We start from the raw sequence: 7,860 nt of genomic DNA, 5'->3' as shown, positions 1-7,860 counted from the left end.
GACATGTTAGGTTGCCTTGATCCAAAGCTGGTGCTATCGATGTCAGACAGCGCTCAACACCAGCTGGTGTTACCACCTCCAAAGAAAATGATGACCTGCCAATCACGCTGGCTGTTGCAGGTAAAGAGGTGGCAGGTCTGCGCCCCAAAACAGGTGTGACTGCTGTCCCCCCAGTCACAGAGGATGAAGAGGCCGCGGATGCACAAGATATGGCAGACGGTGGTTGGCCCGGCCGGCTAGGCCGCATTGTAGCACACTGAGCTTCCCACTGCAACTTATGCTTCATGTCCATGTGCCGGTTCATGCATGAAGTACTCAAACTATGTATTTTTTGGCCTCTACTTAGCTTTTGCTGACAAATGTTACAGATAACACGAGTTGGGTCATCTTTATCGATCTGAAAAAATGCCCAGGCTATGCAAGGCTTAGCACCCATGCGACCTGAAGAGCCACCACGACTAGTGGTGAGAGGCAGAGTTGTGTTTGAGGATGCAGTTGTTGACGTGCTTCCAGTACTACGTCTCTGTCCAGGAAGGCGCAACCTGACCTCGTCGTCACTAGCATCTTCCTCCACCTCCTCTGCTGACCTTATCTCTTGGCTGACTGTGGGTTGACAGTAAGTGGGATCTCCAACCTCATCATCATCACCCTGTGCGTTATCACACCCGTCGTCCTCAGAGCCAACCTGTTCCTGCCCTGACAAAAAACTAAAGTTGTCGCTCCAATCAGGTATTTGAGTCTCATCATCGTCTTCCTCATTGTCTCCACCAACAGGAGTTACAGTTTGGGAATGAGGGTCTACATTATGGTCAGAACCTTCTGCGTCTGGTCCTGGATCCGACTCATAAAGATTCTGGGCATCAGTGCAGATCATTTCCTCGTCTGGATTCACAGAAGCGCTGGAGTTGACCTCTGATTCCCAGGCTATAGTATGAGTAAACAGCTCTGCAGACTCAACCATCTGTTCTACCTCATACTCAGACGGGCAGCTGGAGATTTGGGAGCTGTGAGGAAGCAAGTGCGATTGGGGTGACACCTTTGAGGACTGGAGTATTTGTGATGTTGAAGTTGATGTGGAGGAGAGCCCACTTAAAGGAGCACTTGATATCCGTTGAAGCACCTGCTGTTTTAGTGCCTCATCTGGAATTTGTAGCGATTGGCGTTGCCGTAAGAAAGGGATCTTATCACATTGTCCGCTAAAAGAAGTAGACATTTTAGTTTGGCTGGAAGATGGTCTTTCTTCTGCAGATGTTACTGTTGCTTTAACACCTACCCCACGGACACAACCTTTTTTCCCCTTCCCAACACGCCTATTCCCCTTTCCACCAGCAGCAGGCCTTTTTCCACTCATTTTGGTGGTTAACTAATTCACAACTCTGGAGTTGTTTGCACAAAAAAACAATGGATGGGAACTGAGCAGAGCTGAGTGGCCAAACTGTGGTATTAGGCCAAAACTATTGGCTGGGTTAGATGGAGAAAAAAATTATATTCGATTTGCAACCTGATGGAGGTCAGTATAGATGGACTAATAGAACAAGTCCCACACAAAGCTAGAAGCCCAAATATTTTTTCAGAGGTAGATGCAGAAAAAATATATATTCAGTTTGCAACCTGATGGAGGTCAGTATAGATGGACTAATAGAGAAAGTCCCACACACTGCTAGAAGGCCAAATATTTTTTCAGAGCTAGATGCAGAAAAAAATTATATTCAGTTTGCAACCTGATGGAGGTCTGTATAGATGGATTAATAGAACAAGTCCCACACACAGCTAGAAGCCCAATATTTTTTCAGAGGTAGATGCAGAAAAAAAATTATTTTTAATTTGCAACCTGATGGAGGTCAGTATAGATGGACTAATAGAGAAAGTCCCACACACTGCTAGAAGGCCAAATATTTTTTCAGAGCTAGATGCAGAAAAAAATTATATTCAGTTTGCAACCTGATGGAGGTCAGTATAGATGGACCAATAGAACAAGTCCCACACACAGCTAGAAGCCCAAATATTTTTTCAGAGGTAGATGCAGATAAAAATTATTTTTAATTTGCAACCTGATGGAGGTCAGTATAGATGAACTAATAGAGAAAGTCCCACACACTGCTAGAAGGCCAAATATTTTTTCAGAGCTAGATGCAGATAAAAATTATTTTTAATTTGCAACCTGATGGAGGTCAGTATAGATGGACTAATAGAGAAAGTCCCACACACTGCTAGAAGGCCAAATATTTTTTCAGAGCTAGATGCAGATAAAAATTATTTTTAATTTGCAACCTGATGGAGGTCAGTATAGATGGACTAATAGAGAAAGTCCCACACACTGCTAGAAGGCCAAATATTTTTTCAGAGCTAGATGCAGAAAAAAATTATATTCAGTTTGCAACCTGATGGAGGTCAGTATAGATGGACTAATAGAACAAGTCCCACACACAGCTAGAAGCCCAAATATTTTTTCAGAGGTAGATGCAGATAAAAATTATTTTTAATTTGCAACCTGATGGAGGTCAGTATAGATGGACTAATAGAGAAAGTCCCACACACTGCTAGAAGGCCAAATATTTTTTCAGAGCTAGATGCAGAAAAAAATTATATTCAGTTTGCAACCTGATGGAGGTCTGTATAGATGGATTAATAGAACAAGTCCCACACACAGCTAGAAGCCCAATATTTTTTCAGAGGTAGATGCAGAAAAAAAATATATTCAGTTTGCAACCTGATGGAGGTCTGTATAGATGGATTAATAGAACAAGTCCCACACACAGCTAGAAGCCCAATATTTTTTCAGAGGTAGATGCAGAAAAAAATATATTCAGTTTGCAACCTGATGGAGGTCAGTATAGATGGACTAATAGAGAAAGTCCCACACACTGCTAGAAGGCCAAATATTTTTTCAGAGCTAGATGCAGAAAAAAATTATATTCAGTTTGCAACCTGATGGAGGTCAGTATAGATGGACTAATAGAACAAGTCCCACACACAGCTAGAAGCCCAAATATTTTTTCAGAGGTAGATGCAGATAAAAATTATTTTTAATTTGCAACCTGATGGAGGTCAGTATAGATGGACTAATAGAGAAAGTCCCACACACTGCTAGAAGGCCAAATATTTTTTTCAGAGGTAGATGCAGAAAAAAATTATATTCAGTTTGCAACCTGATGGAGGTCTGTATAGATGGATTAATAGAACAAGTCCCACACACAGCTACAAGCCCAATATTTTTTCAGAGGTAGATGCAGAAAAAAAATATATTCAGTTTGCAACCTGATGGAGGTCAGTATAGATGGACTAATAGAGAAAGTCCCACACACTGCTAGAAGGCCAAATAGTTTTTCAGAGCTAGATGCAGACAAAAAATTATTTTTAATTTGCAACCTGATGGAGGTCAGTATAGATATACTAATAGAACAAGTCCCACACACAGCTAGAAGCCCAAATATTTTTTCAGAGGTAGATTCAGATAAAAATTATTTTTAATTTGCAACCTGATGGAGGTCAGTATAGATGGACTAATAGAGAAAGTCCCACACACTGCTAGAAGGCCAAATATTTTTTCAGAGATAGATGCAGAAAAAAATTATATTCAGTTTGCAACCTGATGGAGGTCAGTATAGATGGACTAATAGAACAAGTCCCACACACAGCTAGAAGCCCAAATATTTTTTCAGAGGTAGATGCAGATAAAAATTATTTTTAATTTGCAACCTGATGGAGGTCAGTATAGATGGACTAATAGAGAAAGTCCCACACACTGCTAGAAGGCCAAATATTTTTTCAGAGCTAGATGCAGATAAAAATTATTTTTAATTTGCAACCTGATGGAGGTCAGTATAGATGGACTAATAGAGAAAGTCCCACACACTGCTAGAAGGCCAAATATTTTTTCAGAGCTAGATGCAGAAAAAAATTATATTCAGTTTGCAACCTGATGGAGGTCTGTATAGATGGATTAATAGAACAAGTCCCACACACAGCTAGAAGCCCAATATTTTTTCAGAGGTAGATGCAGAAAAAAAATATATTCAGTTTGCAACCTGATGGAGGTCTGTATAGATGGATTAATAGAACAAGTCCCACACACAGCTAGAAACCCAATATTTTTTCAGAGGTAGATGCAGAAAAAAATATATTCAGTTTGCAACCTGATGGAGGTCAGTATAGATGGACTAATAGAGAAAGTCCCACACACTGCTAGAAGGCCAAATATTTTTTCAGAGCTAGATGCAGAAAAAAATTATATTCAGTTTGCAACCTGATGGAGGTCAGTATAGATGGACTAATAGAACAAGTCCCACACACAGCTAGAAGCCCAAATATTTTTTCAGAGGTAGATGCAGAAAAAAATATATTCAGTTTGCAACCTGATGGAGGTCTGTATAGATGGATTAATAGAACAAGTCCCACACACAGCTACAAGCCCAATATTTTTTCAGAGGTAGATGCAGAAAAAAAAAATATTCAGTTTGCAACCTGATGGAGGTCAGTATAGATGGACTAATAGAGAAAGTCCCACACACTGCTAGACGGCCAAATAGTTTTTCAGAGCTAGATGCAGACAAAAAATTATTTTTAATTTGCAACCTGATGGAGGTCAGTATAGATGGACTAATAGAACAAGTCCCACACACAGCTAGAAGCCCAAATATTTTTTCAGAGGTAGATTCAGATAAAAATTATTTTTAATTTGCAACCTGATGGAGGTCAGTATAGATGGACTAATAGAGAAAGTCCGACACACTGCTAGAAGGCCAAATATTTTTTCAGAGCTAGATGCAGATAAAAATTATTTTTAATTTGCAACCTGATGGAGGTCAGTATAGATGGACTAATAGAACAAGTCCCACACACTGCTAGAAGGCCAAATATTTTTTCAGAGCTAGATGCAGAAAAAAATTATATTCAGTTTGCAACCTGCTGGATGTCAGTATAGATGGACTAATAGAACAAGTCCCACACACAGCTAGAAGCCCAAATATTTTTTCAGAGGTAGATGCAGATAAAAATTATTTTTAATTTGCAACCTGATGGAGGTCAGTATAGATGGACTAATAGACCAAGTCCCACACACTGCTAGAAGGCCAAATATTTTTTCAGAGCTAGATGCAGAAAAAAATTATATTCAATTTGCAACCTGATGGAGGTCAGTATAGATGGACTAATAGAATGATGCTATGCCCAAAAGATTTTACTTCACTAGGTGCAGTAAAAAAATTGCTATTCTATACACAGGTGGTATATCTTGCAACACAGATAGGCTACTCCACTGACTAACACACTCTGCAATAGGCCAAAAAGGATTAGCTTTGCTAGATTCAGCCAAATGCTGTGAAAAAAACTTGCACAGCACTGGCACAGACCTGCCTGGCAAAAACTGATAGGAACTGATGTAACCTAGTCCTGAAAAGGACTGCAATTACAATTAGTCTTTACTCCCACAATCTATCTATTTAAGAGCACAGACCTGCCTGATAAAAGTCGTAGGAAATGCTGTAACCTAGTCCTTAAAAGGACTGCAATCACAACTATTCCCTACTCCCAAGCTATCTGTAGATTTGTGCGAAAATTGGCTTGAAATTAACAAGGTATAGCGCACACAGCAACAGCGGTGCCGTCTAACACGCAGCTGCAGCAGTGAGAAAATGGTGGCGACGGGGAAAATGGCTTGGTCTTATAGGGCAAGGACATGTGACATACACTGCCAATGACACATGCCCTTGCTTGTGTGAAAAAAAGCACTTCGCTCCGTGTGTGCGCTGCTGATAGGCTGACAGATTGCACCTCCCCACTGTAAATGCGGGAAAGAGAAAAAAAAATGGAGATCTTCATTATTCCTGCAGAGATCCATCCCCTGCCCCTCCCCCCGCCCCGCTGTACACTCAAACTGCGTATTAACATTAATTTTCATCATTACTGAGAAAAAATCCAGTTATGATTTTGGTGCACGAACAGTTATCGAACATAACCTCGAACAGCCGAATTTTTCTCAAATCGTTCGTGTTCGCCGAACGGCTCGAACACCGCCCAAAACAGCTCGAATTTGAGATTGGCGAACAATTCGAGTCGAACAACGCTCATCTCTATATACAATACTATACATCTGACGAGTCGCTTGTCATCTTTTCTGTACATGTGAATGCTGCATATCAGCAAAACTTTGTTCACACACTGCTACTAATGGGCTACCTAGGAATCTGTATTGGGGACTGTGATAATACAGCCTAAAATCTTAATTAGCCAGACGATTAGATTTGTTAATCCAAGAGAAATACCTTATTGTGTTTTATTAGAGATTGCTGGCTGTGTTTTTCTAATGTTCTGCTTGCTTATCAGGTTATGTACACTAATTTAACTTGTAAAGTGTCCTGCATTCTACTAATCTCATTAGTACCTCAGGAGCATCTAACCATTGTTCAAAAAATAGTCTAGCCCCATTGTGTAAGTCTTGAAAAAAGATCCGGCCGAGCCTTCACCACAGGGAGTCTCACATGTAGACCCAGGTGATGAGGTCACCTGAGAAAGATACCTCCACTAATGCACACTTAGCTTTGGGGGAGGAGAATGAGAGCAGTTCTGTCATTCAGGGGGCTGAGCCCAGAGAAGCAGAAGATACATGTTTTTTTGTCAGACTTGGGGCAGAGTGTCAAGGAGCATCAGAAAGACTTTACAAAGAGAATGAGAGACATCCTTCAGGAAAGTAGCATGGCACCCAAAGAGACACAGATTTGTATTCTATGATTCTAGTTTAAGGGTATTCGTCCTGACTGGAAAGATTCGGATCTGCTCCATTGACCATCAGAGAGACATGGATACATTTTGGGGAGACAAGGGTTGGGACAAAAAAGTCACCTGGCCCCATGGATATGTTGTTTGGAGTTGCCAGGAGTGACCTACCGGTTGCCTGCAACCCACAGAGACATTCAGAGAAGCCAGATTGGGACCCACCGGTCATGTGGCCCCATGGAAACTTGAGGAGAGGCCAGGTTGGGACCCTCCTGGTCTTGGATCTCGATGGACTGCTAGCTTTCTAAGCTTGCTGCTACCTTCTCTCTCTGGGGGCCAGCCTGAAGCGGGGGGGCACTGGTTGAAGTAGTCATCCCTGGAAGTCTCCAAAGTTTCAGCTGTTCTATCCCAGGCGGGCGGAGAAGGACGTGTGAGGACTGTGTAATGTTGTACCATCTTGGGTATTTGCTGGGGCTGTTCTATGTGTTTAATGTCAACTTTGTGATTCAATAAAATATTGCCACACTGTTTTACCCTCACCCTGTGTTGTCTGAGTAGCGTTATGCCCACGGAAGACCAAGGATCTTCACATTTTGGTGGCAGCTGTCAAGCAGCTTAAAGAGCACATTGTGAGCCAGTATTCTATAAACTGGACTGATGCATGTCACCATTAAAATAAAACCGGTCAAAATTGTTCTTATTACAATGGGCACGTTGTAGATTCAGACTGAAGGACAATGACCAGTCCCCCCCAAAAAAAAAACAACAAAAAAAACTTCAAGCTATGTGACCAAGAAGAAGGACCTCAGTCCAATTGAGATGGTTTTGGATGAGTTGGACAGAAAAGTGAAGATAAGGCAACCAACAAGTGTTCAGCACCTCTGAGAACTCCTTCAAGACTATTGGAAGCCGTTCCATGTGAATGCCTAAAGAAGGTCTTGAGAGAATGCCAAGGATGTGTATAGTGGCCATTAAAGTAAGGCCAGGGACAGACGAATGTATCAAAAATCCAGAAAACTTGGGCGATTTTTTTGTGTGTTCAAACTTTTGACCCAGTACTGTATATAGCTGCTACCGGTAGAAGTAGACTTCATAGCATTGTACGAGCCAGAATTATGTAAACTGGACACACACCTACCATCATTA

Source organism: Phyllobates terribilis, unplaced genomic scaffold (genome assembly GCF_046119375.1).
Source record: "Phyllobates terribilis strain yellow unplaced genomic scaffold, ASM4611937v1 Scaffold_1255__1_contigs__length_343279, whole genome shotgun sequence".
Taxonomy (NCBI): Eukaryota; Metazoa; Chordata; class Amphibia; order Anura; family Dendrobatidae; genus Phyllobates; species Phyllobates terribilis.
This window is presented reverse-complemented; position numbering follows the sequence as displayed.